Consider the following 26,401-nt stretch of genomic DNA (forward strand, 5'->3'; position numbering starts at 1 on the left):
CTAATGTTGTTTGTTTGGATCACTTTTTTTTTTTTTTTTTGTATAATTTGAATGACAAAAATAAAAGTTTAGATACATTTCGAGACAAAATAGCTCGAGCACAATTTTAATCCCTGCAAAGGCACAAAGTCACCAATGCTGGCAGCGAAGCAGCTGGCTGGCATCCATTCAGGAGGTGTTCTGCTGCACTACAGCATTAATGGCCAAAATTAATTAATTAGCTTTAAAGATGATCCTATTTAAACTGTTTTGCTTCCCTGCTGGCACGGGGGGCAAAAAAGGTCATAGGTCTGGCTTCGTTCCTGCAACTATACAACTTGAGTGTTTGCCTACTAAGCATGCATTTCTACACAGGCTTTCGCATTTCCTCTTTTTAGCGAGGAAGGATTATTTCAGTTGGTAGGGAAACCTCGCCAACGAATGTTCATTCCAAAAAAAAAAAAAAAGCACACGTCCACATGTGCAGAACAGAGTGAGCATTTTAAATATAGGCGTATAAAGCAAATTGAATTTCCTTGTTCTTCGGATGGAGGAGTTCGAGTGTTACAAACCGCTGTCGCCTCCTATTAGTACTTAGGGTTTTTTTTTTTTGTTTTTTTTCATGGCTCCAATGTTTTATCCTTTTTTTACATCTATAATATTGCAATCGTAGTACCATTTGACTTCTATTTTGGAGTACAGCTTTTGTTTATTCATAAACATCCGTCAAACGTATTTCACATCTGCTCTCCTTTGTTAAGGTTTCATGTAAATCCATGTTTAATCATCAAAGAAATGAAGAAACATCTGTAATGCTTCATGATGTTCAAGAACAAGAAAAAGCTTTTACACACCCACTGAATTGCTAACTTAATTAAACAGTCCAAGAATGAGCACAACTGCATGAAAAAAAAAGCCAACTTATGGTTTCAAAGCAAAGAAAAAAAAAAGCTTTTGAGATCTGAATTTTTGTTCGTCATTCCATCCTTTAGGAAGGTCAATAGAACATAGACATTATTTCTTCATGTGACAGCAAATAGAAATGGCTGCTTACAAACTGTTCATATAATAAAACTTCCATGAGGGAGCATTCCAATTGACATGATATTCTATTTGCATTTCCCCTGACATAACAGACATAACTGGACATAACAGATTAGAATTTAACAGCAACATGAGATCTGGGCCATGTTCTCACACTTCTAATTCAGCTTATGTGAAGGAAAGAAAATATTGGGCACTCATCTCAGCTCAATTTGATTTCTTAACAGTTTTTTTTTTTCTGTCTCTCACCGTGTCCATTTTGTTTGTCTTCAATAATCAGTTCTCAATCTCAAAGTAAACTAGATTTGCTCATAAAAGAGGCTGTACAATGTCAGTAGTTTGTCACAGTGATCAAATAAATGTCTTGTCTAAATGGATTTTATGTTGTCTTGCTTCTATGAAAGTCGTGACTAGATCTACATAGCGTGTAACATTTGGTGGGTAACCGGTCACACATACATCTGTGTTGCCCTCCATGCAGGAGGGAGCATGACCCAGGGAGGGAATGTCATGCAGGGTGGTGGCAGAACAGGGATTCACTGAAAGTCATCTTTATTCCATGCTGCGGTTGGAGATTATGCTGAACCAACAAAATATTCCCAACATAACCATCTTATTTTGCCACCGATGTTGGGCATGTTTGCAATTAACACAGCTTCCTCACAACCAAGAAATACTGGTTTGGGTCTTGGACGGAATATATCTGTGCATGGGCGGAGGAACCGGGAGGCGGAAGGGGAAGGGGTGGAGGTGTAGCGGGCGTACGTGCCCCATTACGCACATATTTTTCAATCAAAGTGCCCCTATGTGTTTGATGTGCCCCTTTGCTCAGCCGCAATACTCTTTTTCAGGAATGGACAATATTGATGTGCCTTGTCGCTGACTGGTGAGCAGCGTAGGGTTTACCCAGCCTCTCGTCCCAAGTCAGCTGGGTTTCAGTCCCTAATTAGGAGATGTGATATAAAAGAAATATGGAAGATGGTAAAGTTAAATCTAAAATGTACAAAATTATATATTATATGTAACTATCATTGGGTGGCAGGGTGGACAACTGGTTAGCCTTATAGTTCTGAGGGTCAGGGTTAAAATCTGGCCTCATCTGTGTGGAGTTGTTCTCCCTATGCCTGTGTAGGTTTTCTCCAGGTATTCTGGTTTGTGCCCACATCCTAAAAAACACACATTGTAGGTTGATTGAAGACTCTAAAGTGTCCATAGGTATGAATTTGAGTGTGAATGGTTGTTTCTATGTAAAGTGTGATTGCCTGGCAACCAATTCATGGTGTAGCCTGCCTCAGGTATAGCATACCCACATCCCTCTTGAGGATAAGCAGTGTAGAAAATGGATAGATGGATGTCACTGTCATTTGAATGCTTTGAAACCACCAGGAAGCTGTCTCTGAATCACATTGCAGTACTTCAATGTTAGTTTCACCAAAACAACTGCAAAATAACTAGGCATTCCAAAGTGTGACATTCAATTTTAAAATATGTATGGCCTTTAACAAGACAACAATGTCAACACATTGCATTTAACTTTTGGACATTCTTGACTCACCAATCAATAATTTAAAATATAACTCAGACTGAGTCATTCACATTTCACATTTTCATGTGTCACTGTCCTTTGCCAAAGATGACTGGCAGATGATTTATGGCCAAATAAATTAAATCGTTTCTATTGAACATTTGTCTTAAAACACAATAACATTTAACTGCCAGGTGCTATTGTAACTACAGTTTATGGACTGTTGGAGAAAGTACTTCATTCTCCTGTGATTGACATGTTGACTGCCCGAGGAGTCTGCAAACAGAGACGCAGAGTGACAAAAAAAATCAGTGAAGAGTATAGTCAGAGTACTTAAGGAGAAACTTAAGCCACAGTGCAGGGGAGCAATACATGGGCCAAGTGAGCCCGTGATATTCTGCAGTTTTACAATTCTGACCGGGTGTCTGTTCTGAGAAGGCAATGACTGGCGAAGAAAGTCTGTCTGCTGATGCTACTGTTGATATATTTTGTAACATGCATTATTGAGATTGTACAATATCACCCAAATGCTGCCAGTCATGCATTTCAGTGTTACAAGAAAAAGTACTGGTAATGCATCATTTTGATGTTCTCATTCCAAACACTGTCAGATGGATTACAATATACAGTTTTGAATCTGTCTTCAAAAACTTTATATTTTGGCTATCTGATGTAGATAAATTCAATTTAAGGCAGAATAGATAAAACGAATTGACTTATTTGATCTGTTTTTCAAACTTTAAAATTAGTGTCTGTAAAAGGCAACATTTTTGACATAACTCTTGGACTGGACCAGATTTCATAAAACCGTGCATGTGTATCTCGGTTTGTGGACCCTTATTCTTTTTAGTACTTTCTTTTAATGACAGCTCCAAACATCAATTCAAAGCAGCGGCCTTTTCCCAAAGTTATGAAAGTCTCATTAAAGGGGCAAAATTGCTGTACTAATGTGGCTTTCGTGAGTTAGGTCCAAAAATCCAGGTTCCAGCCCAGTCACATTGATTGCTGCACACATGTGAAGTGAGTACTAGACTGAGTTATTGGTGCCACGTGTTGTTTCCTGGTCCTTTAATCTCTGTCAAGTTTATTAGTGAAATGTCCAACAAAAATAACACCACCAGGCATTGGGGTTGGGGTGCTGGGGTCATAGGGGGCACACTGACAAAAAAACAACTTTGCACTGTGCACTGCAGCGATAAAGCAACCACCCTAGCAGGGGTTTCCAGAAGGGTTGTAACATTTGTCTCAGTGTACGCTACTGCTGATATAATGGATTTTTTTTTCCTAGACCCTGACATGAGTAGTTTGTTGAGGCCTTTCTTGACAGAGTTTGTCCTACACCAGAATGGCTTTCCTCTATGTTGCTCCAACTTCCTCCAGCAGACCATAAACAAGAAACCTAGGTTAATTGCAGAGTGTAATTTGCTTGTATTTTCACTAAAATAAAACTAGACACAGCTTTTACTGATTGCAAAGACAGCAGTCAGTCCTGTTATTTTCTCCTGGGTCAGCATTGACTAAATCTAATGTAAATAAAAACAGTTTCTTTTCGTAATAATAATCAGAATAAAAAAACTGTGCCTGATGATTTAACCATGATGATGAAGTCATGATGGATACCTTTTCTCCTATAAAACAAGCCATATTTTTGCCAGCGTGGACACAAAGTTCTAACAGACAGGTGCACCTACAAGTGCGAAAAAAAAGTTCAAGACTCCTGTTTTTGTTCCCTCTTTTTTTAAAGGTGCCACAAGATCTTTATGTGAATTCCCAAGATCCAAGTCAACTTTGCACATCTCCACTGTGGAAAGTGCATTTGTGAGTTTTCAACATTCTATAACCCAGGTTTTTGTGGGCCTTCTGTGACAGAAGTTTGCATTAATGTGTGTGATTGACACTGTATGTGACTGCCAGTGTGCCGGTTGTGTATGCTTGAGTGACTGGCAGCTCATATGTATTTCATCAGAGATGATATCACAGAGAATGACAGAGGGTGAAATTAAAATTGCTTCCCTTGTCAGACCATCACAATTCCCATATCGGCTCTTCATTTTGTAAGTGTTGGTTGGCCCATCAAAATCCAAACGGTGTGTGTCGGCGTGCGTGAGGTCCGTTTGGAATCATTGTGAATGTGTGTGTGCTGGAAACTGCAGGAGTATTTAAAGCATCTGTCAGCAAACAATATGATTTTTGAAATGTGACAGCCTCAGATTGCTCGCATAAAGACAGCCCACGGGCGGTTAGCACCACAATTGCCCAAACTCAATACGACCCCTCTCCCCCATTCCCTGACTAAACCTTCCACTCATTTACTCCCTTCTCCACCCCCGCTACATATTTATTTATTCATTTCTTATTGGAAGTAAAAGGCTGAATGGGCATGATTCTTTTGGCTGCTTAATTAAAATATATAATTCATCGCTGCATCAAATGATTTTGATGCCGCTGCGTCTTTCTGGAGTCCGATTTGAGATCATTTGCATTTAAATTGGAAAGCCAGGAGGGAAATACACGAGGTGGGCTATAGTGTGTTTGTGAAGATAGTGGGCATTTCTCTCTCCAAGAAATCCACACGAGGAGCTTCTTACTTCCTTAGTTGTGTCTTACTTTGTCGTGAAAAGAAATAGACAGAACAGCAGAAAGCACCCAAAGCAACAGGAAGCAATTGGCTCTAGTTCATTTAGGACCTCTGGACCAAACTAATGAATATACAGTAGCTGACAAAACAGCACACAGATATTGGGAGAACATGCAAACTCCACACAGGCGGGGCCGGGATGGAACCCGGATCCTCAGAACTGTGAGGCCGACACTTTACCAGCTAATCTGTCGTGCCGCCCAGCTAATTAATAAAAGGGTTTTGTTTCCAGACAGCCCCTGCAATACATGATGAAGCACTGACCCTATATATATATATATATATAAATAATTATTATTTTTTTTTTATATAGAAATTTTAAAGCTTGATGAACCTCCCGAGATTCATTCTTTTGATACTCTTAAACACCTTTTAAAGCCCCAAATATTTTCCGTCATGAACAGTAGTATGCTACACACGTACATTTTTATTTTCCAGTTTTTATGTTAAGTAGATTTTATTGTACCAAAAAATAAAATAAAATAAAATAAACTACTGTACACACCAAAATATACACAATGTTCATAATGGGCAAAATTATTTTTTAAAAATTTGCAGGGCGCTGAATCGAGCATTAGTGAACCACGATGTGGCAGGGGAACATTGCAGGGATTTAGAAATAAAAAGCAATTCTCATGTTATTGTATACAGCACTGGCAGATTTTTGTGATGACATTGATTACCCTGATGTTTCACTGTACTGTATATATAAATCACATAGTGTCAACAAAACAGGCGTTTAGAACATTTAGAGAGAAATGTTTGCATCCCAGACATTTAGTTAAATGCATGTCTATGTGCAGAAAATGTGAATGAGGTTGTCTAATATGGCAGCACTCCACATACTGTATCGTTTAAGAAAACTAAAAGTCACGACTAAGATTTCCAAGACAATGAGCAAATGATCCACATGCTTTTTAGGGAAAATCTTCTCGTTTTTATTATCTTCAAAAACGAAAAACCTTGCCGATCCCTGGGAAACAACATTCAAACATCAAAAAGAGTCTTCATACAGATGCAAATCCCTAATCTCCTTCCTTCACAGTGCCAACTACAATAAGTGATTTATTTCTGCTGTTTGTCCTTCCTCTGGGCAATTGACAACTTAAACATGTCATTGAAGGATTGCATGACAGTGGCAGAAGACCGCAAACGTGGTAATTGGAAAAATGGATCATGAGTTGAATAATACCACATTCCAACTAATCTATTTGTTTATTGTTTTGTTTGCTTTATGTTATGTTTTTGATTGCATGTTATAATAATTTTAAGATTTTTGTTTTTATATTTATTGTATTGTTGTTGCGTCTGTGTTTTTTTAAGCATTGTGCAGTGTCTTGCATTGGCCAGAGTTTAGAATGTCTTTAAAACACAAGTTTATTGTTGCTTTCGATCAGAAACATTGTCTCTCCAAATCTGATCAATTTTATATTTTTTCAAAAATATTCATTGCCCACATGGTGTAATTTTCAATTTTTTTTAATAAATTACTAACCAAAGTAAAGTGTTGAAAAGTGCTTTGGAATCTATTAATGTTCCTGGACACTAAATGGATGAGAAGTGTCTTAAAACGCTACCTCTTCTTGACGCCAGTGGTGCCTTGTGGCATTATATCGCCTCAAGATCGAAAGGCTTTATCTTTCTTAAAAAAAAATAAGTGGGGCAAAAAAGCTGTATAGATTTTAGTTGGGCTATATTGTCAGTAATTGATTGCTGGAGTGTAGAAAGCCCGTACAGTCATGGAGGTAAAATTTGGGTTCAGATTCAACATCCATTTTCCAAGCTGCTTATTCTCACAAGGGTCATGGGAATGATGGAGCCCATCCCAGCTAACTTCGTGGGTAAGGTGGACTATACCCTGAACTGGTCAACAGTCAGGTAATTCACACTTATTACACTGTATAGTCAGATTTTTTTTTTTTTTAATGCCTCACTCATGGCTCTTAGACCTACGAAATAGAGTTTGGGAAGATGATGTAATGTTAGTCATAAGCTCTTTGTTCAGTATTAATGCTTTTTTTTTTTTTTTTTTTCCCTTGTCAGGGGCTCGGCGCAAAAGCAGACCTTGATGGGCACTGATGGAGTCTGTAATATTCAAATCACTAACAGAGTAATAAATGCTTATATTTTTTATTGGGACACCGTATGCACGGTGCAACACTATATGATACCAATAAAAGGTACAACACCAACATTTAACCACCGGGTGTTTGATGATTCAAGGAAGATTGCTTTTTTTTTCCCCCCTCATGCTGCGGTTTTAAGATGAGGATTCCATCCAACAGCGACAATAAGTTCCATTTTAGCATAAATTCTGATTGTTTATTTTGCATCTAATTGAAGCATAATTAAAATATCAAATGATCATGAGTAGACTTTGCGAATACCCGGAAGACCATGAAATCCTTGTCCCCTTGTGACTCTGTTGTGTCCTGGGGCTAATTCCCACCGGACCACGGTATATACATTTAAACACGTGTGCCCACATAATAACGGACTGTTGAATTTGGAACCTCTAAAAGCATGCTCCCTACTGAATAATAAAGCTTCCTCAGTCCCACAATGCTTTGCTTTAACATTAATTCCCTCATCAATCATGAAGGGATTTGCTGCAGGTTACCCACAGGGGAGGGTGCGGCGGGGGTGGCTGGCATTTTGGGCGCTGTGCTCATTGACATCCACATAAAAACACGCAATGCTGCGCACAGTTGGCATTTGACGGTGACGGTTGATAGCTGGATGATGGTGACCTTTTTTCACTGGGATTCTGGCTGTAATTGGCTGCTAAAGACAATGTCAATCGTATCTCAAGGGGTGGCGGGGGCTGAGCCCATAAACGCCAGCTCATACACAATCTCTAATGCATGTGCTTGTGGATGACAGCGACTTGGTCAGGGTGATAAATTTAGCTATTGATCACATGTGACTGTACTCATCTGGCTGAGATTTAGAGGGTCTAGATGCATCATGAGTGCTTCACCACTTCTCTTTTGGGGTGGTTCCTTGCATCCCCTACTTGGTATATTTAACATGTTGGTTCTTTAAACTTAATGAGTATGTATTTAAAAAAATAGTTAAATAAAAGGCATTAGCTGGAAATAAAACACCTTGAATAAAACTTGTCAACATCGTTGCTACGGAATCATACAAGTAGTTGAACCATGATGTGCACGTATGTGTGATATGTTTTTTTTTTCACTTCATTTGAGCATGACAGTGGGTGTGTATATATGCATGTGAGAGTGTTTTTTTGTCTCCACCCTGCCATCTGGACCTCCTTGTGTGTCTAGAAGCAGATTTAGGTGGTTAGAAACTCTGGAAAAACACGGTGTTACCTCCAGCCCTCTCACCTCTGAACTCTATAAGTGTATCAAAGCAAAGAAAACAGAACACTTTGTGCGTCGATGTATGTGCGTGTCTGCGTGTGATTGAGCGTGTGTGTGTCAGCATTCTTAAGGCCTATAAGGCTTTGAATGATGGGTGTAGACTCCCCTTTGTGAACAGTGAGCCTCCGGGAGCTGCGCAGCATGTGTGTGTGTGTGTTGTGTGTGTGTTGTGTGTGTGCATGAGGAGTGAGAGAAAGAGCGAGAAAGAGAGAGAGAGTGTGATGTACGGGCTGTGATGTTCTGAACAGAAGTGTTTTTACAGGGAGTTAATCAGAACCAGAGATGAGGACTTGCTCGCAGAGGATGAAGTACGCGCACATGCACCTATACATGCACGCACACATTGGTGCCCTTTGCTTTCCCAAATTGAATAATGGTGACCTAACCTGCGGTAGCTCTGATGACATTTATTTTTTTCCCAGTATATTTGCTTTTTGTTGGTTTATTGCATTGATATAATCTTTCAAATTTCCTTCACTATAACAAGTATGTTAAATGATAATAGTTAACTGGCAACAAGTCATATTTGATGTTGCCTCATTTAAATTATATCTCGTGTCCCTGAAAATAATGTTGAATGTGATGATAATGTGAATATTGCCATGTCTCATTTGGGATTTTTACATGTACATTTGCCTATCCAAGAAGAATTGCAGAGGGCATTTGAATCTTCAGCTGTCTGACCTTTTTTTTTTTTTTTTTTTTTTTAAACATGAATTTAGGAGGTATATATTTAAAATAGAATTTTAAAAAAAGTAATGAACTCAAATGTTGTATTGGGCAAGCTGGGGTCTGTCCCGATTGACTTTCAGCAAAGGGTATGGTCCACCCAGGATTGGTCACGGTCAGTCACAGGACAGACACACACACACACACACACACACACACACACACACACACACACACACACACACACCACACACACACACACACACACACACAAACAAATCCAACTCAGATTAACCACTTTGGACCATTTTCAGTTTTCCACAAAACTGAAATGTATTGAACATAGCTGAATGTTTAAGATATGCTGCAACTGTAAAGTTGAAGACAGACCCAAAAGGCAGATGCAACATACAAGCATGACAGATAAATAACAGACTCAAAGAAATGGGAAAATACCTTTCTGTTGAATTGCAGATGTGAAAGTTTGTGTGATTTTGTGTGTGCGTGTGTGTTTGTGCATGCTTGTAGGAATGCAAGTGACTGAGTGTTTCTCTGCTTACTTTGGAAACTAAAAACAGTATATTGACTCAACCAGTTTGCTGAGCCATTTTGGTAAATAAAGCAGATACAGTAGAGGCATAGACTGAATTTACAATCTTTTCCATCAAAAAGTTACTTGTACGTGTAGAGGTGATACTCATAAGCATCAAGTAAGCGCATTTAAAATATGAGTGGCTCTTCAGGCTTAAGCCTACGCACGTGTACATAGACAGCTTGCGAACCTCACAGCTAGAAATTAAAATTTACAAAAAAAGGTTATAAAGTCTGATTTACTAAAGGTTTGCGTTTGCAAAAACGGACGCAAACTTGATTGCTAATGCAAACGTGTGTGGAAGCTCATCAACTGACAAGCACACGCCAGATTTTATGCTAATTTAGAATGGGCAACATAATTTATCAAACTTTTGTTGAGATTTGCATCTTTAAATAGTGCATCTGAATGGCACATGCCATGCACATGCAGCCAATTGCTAACCATTTAGGATAAGTTAAATCAACCAAAACATGGCATTTAAGCATTTATTTCTGGCTTCTCCAAAATTGTTTTAAAGATGATATTTGTGGAGCTCTTTATTTGTTTGCCTCTTCCACTAACACTTCCAATTGCATCTCTTCAAAAATTATTTTACGCTTGTAGCGCCCTCCAAAATGTTCTCTGAAAACCGTTTGAGTTCGCAAATGGAAAATACCTTCTTGTATATATGAGAACTACTACTCAGACTATTTACCACTTTTACGCCAATAGTGCCCTTAGTGTAAATGTACACGCAACATAGTCCCTGCTATCTAGATCGATGTAAAACTTTACAATTTTAGTGGATGACGTGCATTATGGCCACCAACAACAGATCCAATCCGTTGGAGTGATTTCCTAACTTTATTTAGCTGGGTGAACACCGTCAACAGTACAAGAAGGATTTTTCTTCTAACTAAGGGGACAGATATCTTATAATTCGCCTTTAATCTGAAAAATGGCAAAACTGTACAATGTGATTTAATGCCTTCCTTCCTGAGTTAAGACTCGGTCATCATCATTCATCCGAATCAGTAACTACTGTAGTTAGTAAAGGAAAATACATAAATGTATAACATGTCATTTAGCTGATAAATTGAATAGCAAAACATGAATGAGCTGCAAGCACCCAGCATGCTGAACAATCAGGAGGTCATCTCATGTCACACTTGAGTGCCTGGGAGTGGAGATATTTAGAGCTGAGCAGCTCTATTTCACAGACCTACACATAGTCCTTGCTGACTAAACACTGATGTCACTTTCTGAGCTCACACTTTGTCAATATGAGTGTGTCATTTATTAGCTCATTCCACTTGCAGTTTTAAATCACTACGCCCTGTAGGTACACAATACTGTCAGCTTCGCCCTCTCTTTTCCGTCTCTCACAGTGATGTTCCGATTCAACATTTGAACTAGAGCTGCCTGTCTCTTTCAGTCTGCATCTGTGTCTCATATTCCTCCCCTTCTGTCATCCTTTTCACCTCCCCTTTACCCTTTGTCTGTTCACCGTTCTCAAACGCTCCCGTCACCGGCTATTTTTGCTTTTCAGTGATTCCACCTTCTCTCCCTCTCCACTTCTCTTTCTAGGTTCTTTCTCTCTCTCTCTCCCTCTCTCTCACTACATATTGTGCTACTTCTGGTGTAGTCGTCCAGTAAATGCTGATGACAGCAGAGCGCCACACTTCCCCAGAGGGATTGTTATTATAATGATACAACAATGACTAAGACGGGGAAGTGACAAAGCTTGAATGTGCAAGTGACGTTGGACTAAACCACTGTTTAATTTGTGTTCATATAGTCTAACATGCAAGCGCATTAAATCAAGGGATGAGTGCTTTTCCCCCATAATTCTGAGGCTGAGGTTTAAATCTCATCTCCAGGGTTCGTGTGTGGGTGTTTGCATGTTCTCCTAGTTAAGGAATACTCTTGCCCAAAGTCAACAAAGACATTTTTGTCAGCTGATAACATTAAAGATCAATTAGATTGACAAGTCAAAGAGTCAGCACAACAGATCTCCCTATCTAACTTTATTTTCTTTCAATATATGAAAGCCTTTATTTATCCATCCATCCAGCACTTCCTTGTCACTGAATTATGAAATTTCATCTGCACCCGCCAAATGAAAAGTACAACAATCAATCTGTATGCAATAATAACAACCTCAGCAAACACACAAAATATGACATAACATGTAAAACTGCTTCAATAAAAATGTATAACATGACCCTTGTGAGGATAAGTGGCTGAGAAAATAGATGGTTTAAATTTAGCATTATCCCGCTATTCTTTCAATCTATTAAAGCCTTTATTTATCCATCCATCCAGCACTTCGTTGTCACTAAATTATGGAATTGCACCAGCACCCTCCACATGAAAACTACACCAGTCAATCTGTATGCATTAATAGCAACCACAGCAAACACACAAATTATGACATATCAACATTTAAAACTGCTTCAGTAAAAACATATAACATGACCTTTGTGAGGATAAGTGGCAGAGAAAATAGATGGTTTAAATTTAGCATTATCCCGCTGGACATTGTAAGCAATATTTTCCTTCATTTAATGGGTTTTTAAATTCTAATTTCAATGATGTCAGGCTTGCATTTACAGCGTATGAATGGTGATTGCTTATATTCCAGTCACATTGGCAGATTCACCACAGATTTCTATTTTTCCACATTTAAGGGCATGATTCTAATCAGAGGACAATAACGCCAAATATGTTTTTCCCCCTCTTCACACATATGCATATCCGAATCGTGCCATGAAGGAGAAAGCCATCAGAATTGTGCAACTTGATCGAAGGCAGAAAATATGGTGATTGATAACCATTTGCATTACAAAGTAATTAAGCTGACCCCCGCCCTCTACCACCACCACACACACACACACACACACACACACACACACACACACACACACACACACACACACGTACACATAACAATGAAAATTCCCCAAATGTTGATATGCTAAACATCATAAACAGGAATAGAAATGAAGGGAAGAAACATAATTGGGCAAATCAACATCACCCGAACAAATAAAGTTTAATTTCGGTCAGCCTGAGGTCATTTTCAGGGTTAGGAATGCTTGTTGAAATGTTGAAATTGGCTCCACCTGCGTGATTGTTGAAAGAAGGGAGTCAGATTTATTTGTTCACGGCAAGCTCCAAGTCAGTGGCTGTGTAGTTTCAAATGAATCGCTATTTTCATATCAGTCATTAGTCATACAATTTGAAGAGATTAGAATAAAATAAGTAAATTATGGAGCCCAATGGAAGACAGAAGCGTAAATCTCAAAGGTGAATTAAACCATCCAACGTCACACAGACATCTAAGTGTGTGTGTGCTCCTTTGTATGGATCAACAAGGTCTTGACAGATCTATTAGTATTCTCTTCCCCATTGTCCACAACATAAACACAGAGTACAAATACTACACAAACACACACATGCAGGCACCCATACACGCACACCTGTACAAATGTGCCCCCGTCCTTTCAATATTCATTAGCAAAGCAATCTGTTATACAGGCTTGGCCAGGCACTGCGCCTGCTGGCCACCTCTGTGCACACACCTTGCATCCGCTGAGGAAAATATCACCTCAAAGGTGCTTCCAAGGTCAACATGAAAGAAATCCCAAAGCAAAACAGTGGACAGAATAGAAAGGAGGAATAAAGGTAAAAATAATTTCCTACTCTTCTTAATGCAATGAGCGTAAAGTTACTTATCAAGGCATATTGGGAAAGAAATATTCTGCATGTGATGTCAGAAATTTTTGCTTGAATATGAAATATTTTTCCTATTGTTGGATAAAATTAGACAATTTCTGTCAATTAGAAGTGTTAAGTCATTTCTGGAAAAAGTATAATAACAATAGCAGAACTACAAAAACAGGAATGAAACGTTTGGACTGATACTGTAATACAGTTAGATTTTTTTCTATGTCAATAATTTTAACAAAATATTGAACAAAAATACAAATTGTAAGCCCCGAAACATAGCATATTTGAAAGTTATAAAATGCAGAAAAGCTAAAAATATGTCTCAAGGCAAACGCTGAAAACATCCACCTGGCCAGAGTTTCCACAAAAGTTAACAAAAAAGGTTTTCTGCAAATCACCAAGAACCGTCAAACATGCCTCGGTGACCTTCAAATGTAACTTTTGTCCTCACGATAGTCATCAGACAGCACTGAGGAACACTCATTCATTCATACAAATTTCAGGAAATTGCCAATCTAATACTTCTGGGCAGATGCTGTGAGAAGCTTGCAAAGAATGAAGAAGTCAAAGGGTCGGTGCTTCCTGTTGGTCCACCGTCCTCCGCTCGTGAACCTTACACAGAACGGATATAGATGATCTGCTTTAATTAAAAAAAAAAAAAAAAAGCCAATGTAATGTTAGCTTTTTTGTAGTATGTAGTGTAGTAGTAAGGTAATTATGTTGAATGGCTATAATGGACTGACTGTCCAGTAAAATCCAGTACTAAGTACTGTGTGAAATTGTTGCAAGGGATATAAAAAGGTTCTGAAACAAACTTAATACAATAATAGAGAAAGAACCATTTTCCTCAACCAGTTCACATGGAATTGATTAACGTTTTTAATTCAGTCCATACACACAAGCACAGCTGTATTGTACAACATTCATAGTGTTTATATAACTATGTTTGTCCACTTAATATCATAAATTCTTCTAAGACTCTTACGCAACAGCATTTAGATACTCAACATGTACACTCCTGATACTCACCTTCGGAGTCGGGAAGTCGGGTCTCCTGCAGCGCTTCGGCAAATATCTATTAACACAAACTCCCTAAAGTGTTCTGTCTGAATGAATTAACCCATAGGAGAGCAGGAAATATAAACAACTTGGAAAAGATCAGAACAGTGATAATTTAGCTTTGGAAAAGCAAGTTTCAACCTGTGGGTGGGAACTATTTGCATGAAAATGTCAAAACAAGAAATGAAGATTTACAGTTGTTGGCTGTTTATAAGGCATTAGGGACATATTACATGGCTCTGGAACCAAATCTTATGAAATGCGTGATTGACTGAAAAAACAAATGGAACTCAAAGATCCATCATTTTCTGCCATTGACTGGAGTTTACATAGGGACATATGTTTTGTTACTTACAATGACACCTCATGTTGAGTATATATAAAAATGAGGTTCTGCACTTCCTGTTTTCTTTTCCTCACAAAGCCCAAAAGCTTGGAAAATGGTTTAAGTATTTAGTATAATTCTAAATGTCAGCGTGAATGTTTGGCTGTCTGTTTTAAGATTTTTGTCCTTGGAAAAACAGACAACCATGAAAATATCAACACCATAGGGTTTTTTTTTTTTTTAAATATTATTCAGTAGCTCTCATATTGAACTTCCTATTTATGTTGGAAATATAAATTGCTTTGAAGGAAAAAGCCATTGGGGATGAATGTTAAATGTTTCATTTTATTTTCATATTGCAGTTTATCACTTTAACTAAGCGATTGCCTTAATAGCTTTTTACACTCCTCTTTTGTCATTTGGTTCGTTTATGCACAGGAGAGGAAATTGAAAATATGTCAACAAATAAGAGCTGAAAACCACACCACTTCACACTAGAAAAGTAATAATTGTCTGGTACCTAGCTGTTAATTATATACCGAGTTAAGGTTTGACATCCAAATGCTTAAAAGGCCTTTGAATTTTTTATTATCTGGGACAAATGTACACAATGTAATGAAACACCTCACAGCATTTCCCCACACCATAATGGAACAAATATCCACTTATGTCAAGCGGCTCTCCTATAAATCGCTTCATTTTCTGGTGTTTGCCTTGACAAGACTAGACATAGAGACGAATGCTAATCAAAAGGTTGCTGGGTCCTCTTGGACTATAATTAGAGGCATAGACAAGGCTGTTTGGATCAGTTGTGTGAAATGCCTGGCAATTGTCGCCAAAGTCCCCATTCTATTACTTTCATGCGCACTCAAACACACGCACATAATTACCTGAGTCTGTCTATCTAGCAGAACCAATGGGAGGCGCGTGTATGACTCAAAAGAGAACACACCTTGGTAAATGGAGGGACTGCCCAAGGACGCACTACACTCTCTCTTCCTGATAAGGGTCTGCATATGAAGAATTCATACCCAAGATGTCGTACAACTTAAACTAACAGCTTCACAACTTGACCTCTATTGCCCAGCTTCATCACTCAAGCTAAAGAGAAAAGTGGAATTAAGAAGTCATTTTTAACGTCCCAGTAATTTCAGTCGAAGAAGATTAGTTATTCTGTCCAATGTTTGCAATAAGACTCATGTTTCCTATTTTTGGACTTGCCTGTAATGTCACCATTTTAGGATTTAATGCGCAGCCCGTTGTTGCCTCCATTGTAAGCTGCAAATGGATAAAACTGCCAGCTTAATGTCAGAGGATACGAGAGGGATGCGACAAAGTAGAGAGACCAAAGGAGGAGAAAAGAATGGAACAGGAGAACCTAGAACCAGTTACATTACTCGCAGAGAAACCATGAACTGTGACCCCTTTGCCTCCCTTTGTAAGAAATGAGAAGAAATGAATTATCTCCTACATGATAAATCTAAATGTGATCAAACTGTACAAATTGCACATATTGTAAGAAACCATCAATACATTATCACTTGACAAGTTATTGCACCTCTTTGGAAAATCGGATCTCCTCACCTTTGGACCAGCTTCCCTTATTTTATCATGTTACAAGTGATGAGTCTCATGCGTGAAACTTCATCATACTTCGCCGATGTCGTGTTGCTCCAAATATTGCTGCGTAAAAGAATTATTGGAAACAAATATCGCATTTCCCTTCGTAAAACTTGGTCAGCAGTAACCTTTGCTCATGTTTGGTTCAAGATTTCACCGAGGCACTTTTCCTTTTAAGTTAAAGTAAAATTGGTGAGTTTTACAGTACATGATCCTATTTATGGTTGCTTTAGCTAACCTAACCTAACCTATGTACCATTAGTACTAAGCTTTAAATTTAGAAATAGACAAAGCTAACAGCAAAGTGCACCCAATGGTTCATGCTATGCCACTAGCTCAAATAATCCCATCAACACTGGCACACAACATATAAACCAACATAACACCACCTGCGAATACTTATTTATTGATTCATTCTGCATCGATCTATCCATCAATTCCCCCATATAGCTTTCTGTCTTAAGTCTGTGTATTGCCTCATCTGCGGTGGAGCACCTTGGTTGCACAAGGTGTGAAATGAGATTCTATTGATTTGTATGCATGTGTGTGAATGCACGTTTAAGTGTGTGGTTTATTTTGATGTCTTACATACAAATAAATAGTATTAAGTAGGATCACATGCTTAAAATGCCACACCAGAGCTGATTCACACTAAACCCTCATTTGTCAGTGTGTTTTCACACAAATCAAGTGAGCCAGTGTGCGTTATAATTTACCCCCTTTCATAGCCGGGACACATGACTCATATCATACCTATTCATGTTGATCAATGATTTGTCCTAATGTTTTTTCAAATTGAACTAGGGCATGTAAAACAACGACAATAGGGATTAATACGGAGACAAAATTAAATTAATCGTTTGGGGGTTTTTAGGTGTTGATGTGATACGATTTTTGGTTAATGGGTTATCTCAGTCACACATTATTTCACTCACACTCAACAATCATGACATCAACTGCTATGTTTTCTGCTTCTGATTTCACCTAGTTGTATTTTTTTTTAAACCTATTCTACATTAGTCACTGAAAAGTCATTGTTTGCTAAACCTCTTGACGCCAAAGATCCCTGTCTGATAGTAGAGGGGGGACTACTTAGGATGGGTGTTGGTGTCATGTTGGCGTCAAGGAACTATGCTGAAGTGACATGTCCTGTATTTGAGGGAGAAGAAGAACCTGAGGCGGAACACGTTGTGAGAGTCATCGCTGGATGTGTACCAGTATTTCAAGAGCATTTTTTCAAAATTAGATTGTCTAAGCCATTTAACTTAAAAGGAAACAATTACCAAATGGTTATTTGATAGTGTGAAGTAGTTTCTTTTTGCATCTCTGTGAGAGGCCCAATATTAGAGATTCCCTCTTTGTATGCTCAACTCTGAAGATGTTTATTTTTTTTTTAAGTGTTATATCTAAACTACAGTGAAAAAAAAAAGAGTCTGCCATTTAAACATAGATGGGATGAGCAAAACTATCGTAATGTTTAACTTCTTCAACTTTTTTTTTTTTTTTTAATGTAGCCAGTGCCTTTATTTATTGTGCACACCCAGCTCCTTCCCATTTCGACAATTATTTACAGGCATCTTTCAATTTATCGAGCACCCCAACCATCTCATTTGAGTTTCATCTCCCTAATTCAACGTTTGACAGCCCTTAATGGCTACCTAGCAATACATTTCTAGCTCCTTTGCTGTATTTTCACCCAACCCTTTAATTTCCCCTTCTCTTGTATAGACACTCATTCCTGGTGCTCAGTCCAATCCATCCAGAGCTCAAGCTCACTCCTCCCACTTACCCAGGATCATTCACTTCCTCCTCTCTTCATCTGCATCCCTTCATCATCTTCACCTTGCTCCTGCTTATTCCGCCCTTTCATCATTCCTCCCGCCTTTCTTTCGTGAGATAATACATTTGGAGCCGCAGTGATCTATTGATTCCCTGAACTGAAACACCTTTCAGAAAGGTAATTTTTTTTAAGGAGGCAAAGATTAGGTAGAACCTCAGCACTTTTCAAGGTGAGCAAGACTCCCCCACATTTTGCAAAGAGGGTGATGTTGGAAGGAGCAATGACTTCAAATAAATAAAAATTGTAAATAAGAACATGTTTGCATATTATGAGGGGAATGAAGGGAGCCAAATATGTAGGCCTCGGCTTGACAGAATATTCTGGATAGTGAATAGACAGGATGTGGATGAGAATGAGACAACACAGTGTACATCCTATCGTTGTTTAAAACAAACAGTAAAGACTAAAGCCGGATGAAAAGACAAAGAATGAGAATGGAAGTATTATTAGAACAAGTAGAAGAAGTCTATAATTAGATATTGAATGAGACCCATGGCACACCATTTGAATAATTTTAATCGTCATATATATTGGGCTGTAACACGGTGCACAGAAAGAATACATTTCAATAAAAACGCTCAATATTCAACAAAACATGGCGGTGTGCATTGTCATGGAAAATATATTCTTGCTGAAATAATTGGCCAATTACTGCTATTGTTCCTTGGATTTTAACATATTTGAGGTTTGATTGCTGCTTTGCCTGGATGTGATTCAAGACATTAACGAAAATGTGTTTGAGAAGAAGTGGCATTTTCTTGGTCAAAAGTATTTACAGATGATTGCAAAATGTCGACACAAAAGTGTGTGTTGACTGTGACAAATGTGTGTGTTGTTGTGTTGAAATTATTATTAATTATAACTGAAAACCGCATTTTATAACTCAGCAACAACCTCCTGGCTAGGTTACTTGTTTATATATAAAAACATTATTCTGTCAATATTTCAGTTTATTTATATAAATAGTAATACACATATTTATACAAATGAGATGAATTCCATTTGTTGGAGTCATAGTAACTTATTGGAGTTCAATACATTCCTTTTCCCACTCGAGCAGAGGACCATTACTTTCGAGAGACTCGCCATTTTTGAGAATCTCATATTGCTGGAAGGTGGAGTGAATTATTGTTCGAATAATTGAATTAATACACTGATTCATAGCTGAGCTGTAAAATCCTAATCTCTCATAAAACCACTCCCAGTGGCTAGGTTGCTAATCATTGCAGCTCTTTTGGATGTCTTTTCTCTCAGAATTGGCAGCAGTAACGACATTTTGAGATTTGCTTCGAGTTGAATGGGTTTTCCATGTGCGTTGAGATAGGGAGGTATTAACGAAGCTTGCTGAGAGGCATGGTGAGGAAGACATGGTAGGCAAAGCAGAGACAAAGGGCCTGAATAAAGGCGGCTAAAGAAAGCCAATAAAAAATAGTTGAGGGGGTAGGAAGGAAATTTGTTATGTAATGAGCTAATTACATTTCATAGACTAAGAAGCAGAAAGACGGAGAGAAAGGCTTGTAAATGGCTTGATTGGCAAAAATTAGGAACGCAAAAAAAGTGTACTTGAGCTCAGAATGTCATTTCTTCTCACATTAGGTGACAGGGGTTTGTACCAAATCGTTGAGCCTGGAGGGCCAAAGTATGGATTAGTGGTCGTTGTCCTCTTTTATTCTCTGTTTAGGTCGACAATCACTTCACGCCGAATGCCTGAGGCAAGGAACAGGGGAGCGGATTTCAAGGCAGCTTGTGTTGAAGGTGGGGACACCTTTCACCCTAACCCTCTTACAGTCCCGAGTGTTTATGCTCTTACTGTCTTGAGAGCTTGCGTCTCTCGCTGTTTTATGTATGTGCCTTCTACCCTTCAGCTAGCTGTGAGCTTTGCTCATGTATTTGGGCTTTAGTTCCTTAACCAGCACTCTTATCGGCTTTTTGACCTGCTGCACCTCCAGAGGACTGCAATTTAGCTCCAGGTTTTCAGGAATAACCTGGCCAAAAATGCCTTGAATAAAGTCACTATAAATCTATAATCTAAATGAATTAAATCTTATTTTTCACTTTAAAAAATAAAACTGAGTTTTTTGGTAAGCATGTGATACCCTCAAATGTCTAGATTGTTGAATCCTTATTTTGGAAGAGATCGCACAAATGCAGCCACAGATTCTTGACGAAGACCTGGTAAGCTAACAGTCTCTTTTGGCAGTGCAGTATCTCACCTTTGGCTGACTTGCACATTAGACTTCCCACATCACTGAAGTTGTTTACGTCTCATTTTAATTGTAAACATTAAGAGTCTAAATGTAACAAAACTCAAAACCAAATAGTCAATAAGATTTGCCAAACAAATCACGCAAATGACTCACTGTGGCCACACTTGACAAGGAAAAGCCTAAAGTCACTTCTTAGTCAATTCTTCTATTAGAGCACAATCCTCAGTAATATTAGCACCAGCTCTTGCTGAGACCTTCTTCTTCTTCTTCTTTTTCTTTCAGCTTGTCCCGTTAGGGGTCACCACAGCGTGTCATCTTTTTCCATTCAAGCCCATCTCGTGCATCCTCCTCTCTTACACCCTCTGTCCTCATGTCCTCCCTCACAACATCCACCAACCTTTTCTTTGGTCTTCCTCTCGTTCGTTTGCCTGGCAGCTCCATCCTCACCACCCTTCCACCAACATACTCACTCTCTCGCCTCTGAACATGTCCAAACCATCGAAATCTGCTCTGTCTCACCTTGTCTCCAAAACATCCAACTTTGGCTGTCCCTCTAATGAGCTCATTTCTAATCCTATCCAACCTGTTCACACCAAGCGAGAACCTCAGCATCTTCATTTCTGCTACCTCAAGTTTTGCTTTCTGTTCTTTCTTCAGGGCCACTGTCTCTAATCCGTACATCATGGCCAGGTCTTACTGAGACCAAAGGTGGAATAACCTGGGCAGCTTTTCACCTCTCTTGGTCCAGTTGAGACGTACTGCCTGAGAAAAGTGCCTCCTTTCTTGAGCCTGCTAGCTAGTTGTCTAGCTGTGGATGACTTGAATCCGCTGCCCCAGCTTCATCTGTGAAAGTTTAGGCCTAAAGTCTAACCCTAACCCTCTTTCATTGTTTATGTTCCTGAAGCGAAAATAGTTCAGAAAACAAATTGTTTTTCTATTGTGAACCAAAGTTTCACTGTGGATCCTGATTATCAGCATTAAAATAAGGATACCACATTAACCACATGCATATGAATATTAAGGATTGTTATTTATATATTCATGTTTTTGTCACAATTAGACCAGCAATTGCCTGGATGACCAGTCCAGGGTAGACCTCACTTCTCATGAGTCAGCTGGGAGAGGCTCTAGCTCACTCAATACTCTAACGAGTCCTACAAAAAATAGATACATGGACACAAATTTGAAATGAAGTACACACTAAAACTGTTTTAGTGCAGGAAGCCTATTTTTTTTTTTCAGACAAATATTCCAAAACATAGCTGGATTTACAGCTGAAAACAGCATTCTTTACAGATAAACACTCTTTTGTTTGGTTATGCTTTGCTATGATTCATTGCAGTCGCCATAAACAGGCACTCTAATGGCTACAAAATATTACAAACACTGTCAGCATTGTGTACAGTCCAACTCTCCCTCGCACACAGAAAATTGAACACATACGCCTATGCGTATTCACTCATTGCCTTAAAAAAATGTAGCATCAATATAAATCACCCCCAGACACACTCAAACACATCATCTTCTAACGTCAATGATGCTGCAACGCCAACAGGCAGTATGGAAGACGGTAGATAGAGGAAAAAAGGAAAAACAAAATCAATAAATGAAAAGCACAATACGGCTCAGACTGTATTTATAACAAGCAAATATTTTTTACAGTCAAATACAAACATTTTACCCATGTACATTGATGAAGGCATTTGCACTTTTTTTTATGGGGGGGGGGGCATAAATTATAGTAGAGGTTAAATGAGGCCGCTGTCTGTCCTATAATGGAGAATTTTTACAGTCAGCTTATATGGTAGCTGTATGAAGTTATGGCTAGTGGTATCAGGATCGGACTGCTGCTTATGTGCGTGTCGTTAGACCATAAGTACATCCACATCAGATGAATGCCGGAGGAAGGAAATGGTTTCAGGGATTTACTGTGGAGCCATGAAGATATGCAAAATATCTAATTTAATCAAACCTTATTGGTAGGACCCCAATTTCAGCAAACATTTTGGTGTCTCTTTAAAATAGTAAAGTCAACTATTTAGTTGTAGGGGGCAAATAACCATATCCGGTAGACTAAGACAACACCACGTAACTTAGTCTAAGGCAGTGACAATGTGATTTATCCCAGTCAGTCATCAGAAGAGGCAATCATAACAAAAATTTCATGGCTTTAAAGCAACCACATGTATCCCACTACACAGCCACCAGTTGTTTATGATACTGTATAAATGTTAAACAGCTAATTTAATACCAATGGTCATGCAAATACATTTTTGAAAGACCTTCAATGCATTTAAAAAAAAAAAAAAGAAAGTCACAGCTTCATCAAAGTGGAAGAAACAGATGCATTTTTGGTCCATTGCTTTGACCTTAAGTATTCTTACAAAAATGTAACATTTAAATGTGGCCCACAAATGCTTATTAAATATGACACATTGATCATCTTTATCATCTTTAGATATTGATGATTGATATGATGATTGATCATGTTTTGTGTACATGAGAGTCATGAGTAGTGTTGGGGAACCCAGGGAAGAAATAATGGAAATATTAAAAATATACAAAAAAATAGTAAATGCATAATCAAATACAGCTTTACTGATCCAAATGTATTTGAAAATTAGGGCTGATTATAATTTTAAAATGTTATATTACCACTGGGCGGCACAGTGGATCAGTTGGTAAAGCGTTGGCCTTACAGTTCTGAGGTCCCGGGTTCAATCCCCGACCCGCCTGTGTGGCGTTTGAATGTTCTCCCCGTGCTTGTGTGAGTTTCCTACGGGCACTCCGGTTTCCTCCCACATTCCAAAAACATGCAACATTAATTGGACACTCTAAATTGCCCCTAGGTGTGATTGTGAGTGCGTCTGTTTGTCTCAATGTGCCTTACGATTGGCTGCCAACCAGTTCAGGGTGTACCCCGCCTCCTACCTGTTGACAGGTGAAGAAAATGGATGGATGGATATATTAACATACATCTAATGAAGACAAATGAAGGAGCACAGAGTTATTTCACCAAGTAGTTGCTTTATAGTTATTGCTCAAATTAATACGTGGTTCGCATTTGAAAATTCGCAAATATTTTTGAGAACCTAATTGTTAACTCCCCTATTCACTATTTCTGTGCTAAGGATTAATCAATTAAATTATCGCTTCACCGTAATCATGGTGTCAAGGAACGACAGTATGTTGAAGTGAGTTGAGAAGTTTCATTTAAAACTATTGTTTGCTGCCACCTAGAGGGATATTGTTAACAAAGAACAATGGCTGGGTTACACTTCTTTACAGAAGAAACAAAGGGTACTCAGCCCTTGTAATCACACAAAGGAAATGGGAATGGATCTACCGATGCTTTACTGTTACGCTCATCTATAGTGTAAAATTTGAATAAGTAGCGAGCTGTCGACTTTCACTCCCTCGTACTACGACATAATTTAATGCCCTGGAGCTACACCATCATGCAATTTTCTACACCTTTGGAAGGTGATGAGACCAAGTACTTCGGTTTAACCAAGGCCCATCCATGCCCATCCGTTATCTGCATGGTGTTTGTCCTGTTCTGGGTCATGGAGAGCTGGGGCTTGTCCCAGTCAGCTGTGTGAAACACCCAGGACTATGTTAAATAACAGGAAACGTAATATGTTCATGTTCATATGATGAAGACAGACAACCATTCACTCTTGCTTTCAAACCATCACTGAAGAAGAATTGAAAACACTGAAGTTAGGAGAGTACTAATATGTCAGCAGTGACCCATAACCAAAGTCCCTCAATGTGAGAAGGGCACACTATTCAGTCATAAGAAAGACCAGTCGCACCCATAACATATTATCCCTTCAGGCAAGCATTGCTTATTATTTTCCCAAAGGTTTCTCATTAATAGCACATTTAATTGGTTCTCATTAGGATGTTTATGATTCATCTGTGACAATTCACTGTTTCCAAGAATTAACGTGGCACTTGGCTACTGTGAATCCTTAATTAATATTTGGGGAAGAGTGTATATGGTAGAATTGATTCATTCTTACTTAATCCAGTTTAAAACATTAATGACAAAAACAGCACAAAAGACATCACTAATACTGTAAACTGTAAATACTTAAATACTGTATTCACCAGCACGCAAGTAGACGCAGAGTGGATTCCTTGTGGATTTCTCCTATATGAATAGGTACTATTACATTGACATTTGCAACATAGAGATACTTTCAAATAAATCACATTTTGTGTGTGTGTGTGTGTGTGCGTGTGCACATGTGTCCATGAGGTAAAGGCCTCCTGTGCTGTGGCTTGAGAAGGAGGGCATTAGTGAGATTTGACCAACAAAGAAACTGTGAGCACACCGCTATAGGGGATTAGAACAACACCACAGACTTTCATTAGTCCACAGAGAGGAAGAGGACAAGAAAGAGCAACGGCGCAGAGAGAGAGCGAGCAAGAGAGAGAGAGAGAGAGAGAGAGAGAGAGAGAGAAAGAGAGAGAGGGGGGGGCTTTTATTAGTTATGGACGATACGGAAGAGGATGAGAATGAAGCATCAGAGGTGAGAGTCTAATTGAACTAGAGAGGTGGTGAGAAACATGGATCATTGATCATTTATCATCAATGTGAGGGATGACAATGATAGACTGGTTAGCACAGATGCCTCACAATTCTGAGGACAAAGGTTCAAATCCGGCCTCAACTCTGGAGTTTGCATCTTCTTCCCTTCCCTGCGTGGCTTTTCTCTGGGTATTCCAGTTTCCCCCCACATCTCGAAAGTATGCATAGTAAGACTCTAAATTGCCTGCGGGTGTGAATGTGAGTGTCTATGGTTGGCTGTTTGTTTCTGTGCCCTGCAATTGGCTGGCGACCAGTTCTGGGTGTACCCCTCCTCTCGTCCAGAGTCAGCTGGGATAGCCTCCAGCACGCTCACGACTAGAGAGAGGATAAATGGTATGGGAAAGGAATGTTGTGGGGGAGATGCAGCTGAATACACGGAGAAGGAAAATTGATCCAGACAAAGAGAGCAGAGTGAATATACATAGTGCAATGGACATGCAGCCATATGCAAAGTCGATAGAGTTCAAATGTAATCAAGCATCTACACAAATTAGAATTGTTGCATTGAAATTGTTGACAAATCCTCAGATATTGTAGACAAGTTAAGCACAAAATGAAATGAATATAATAAGAGTGCATCATGAGTCAAACAGTGAAAGCTTCAATGGGAAAGGAAGAGGAAGAGAATATGGACCGAAAGTTAGTGAAGTGGTGGTGTATGTGTGTGTGTGTGGTGGGGGGTGCAATGATGTAGAACAAGTAGCGAGGATTAACCTCACCACTAGATGAGTGACACATGCAGCACACACAAATACACACAATACAACAAGGTCCTGGGAAAAAGGTCCTGCACCGAACTAATTAGCAACTAAGTCGACTATTTGCACAAGACGAACTGCAGGATTTACAGAAGAGAGCCAGGGTTGCCCAGAGTGTTGTGTACAATATGCTCCCCTTTGAGACTTTGAGCCAAATCCATATGTATATGTCCGGGAAGATCTGTGAGTGTGTGGACTCTCTCAATAAATGTAAATTTTTATCAACAGCTATCTGACATCAGTAGTACCTAGTTAATAGATGGGTGCCAATAAATAGTGGCTGAGTGTCAGCCCACCACACCCAGTGGTCATAGCATACCTTGAACACATACACACATGTAAATAATAATAATAATAATTTTGAAATCTATACGTATATCATAAAAAATGAGCAAGATAAACACTATATGAGTGATAATGAGTAAAGTTGTCCCGAACATGTTGT

The 26,401-nt window shown here is 38.8% G+C and overlaps 1 protein-coding gene across 7 annotated transcripts in view; it reads right to left on the bottom strand.

Annotated features, from left to right (window-relative positions):
• Nucleotides 1-26,401, bottom strand: part of cntfr (ciliary neurotrophic factor receptor) — a 283,752-nt gene that overhangs the window by 121,685 nt on the left and 135,666 nt on the right. The gene's annotated exons all lie outside the window — the stretch shown is intronic.

The sequence above is a fragment of the Syngnathoides biaculeatus genome, chromosome 17, assembly GCF_019802595.1.
Source record: "Syngnathoides biaculeatus isolate LvHL_M chromosome 17, ASM1980259v1, whole genome shotgun sequence".
NCBI lineage: Eukaryota > Metazoa > Chordata > Actinopteri > Syngnathiformes > Syngnathidae > Syngnathoides > Syngnathoides biaculeatus.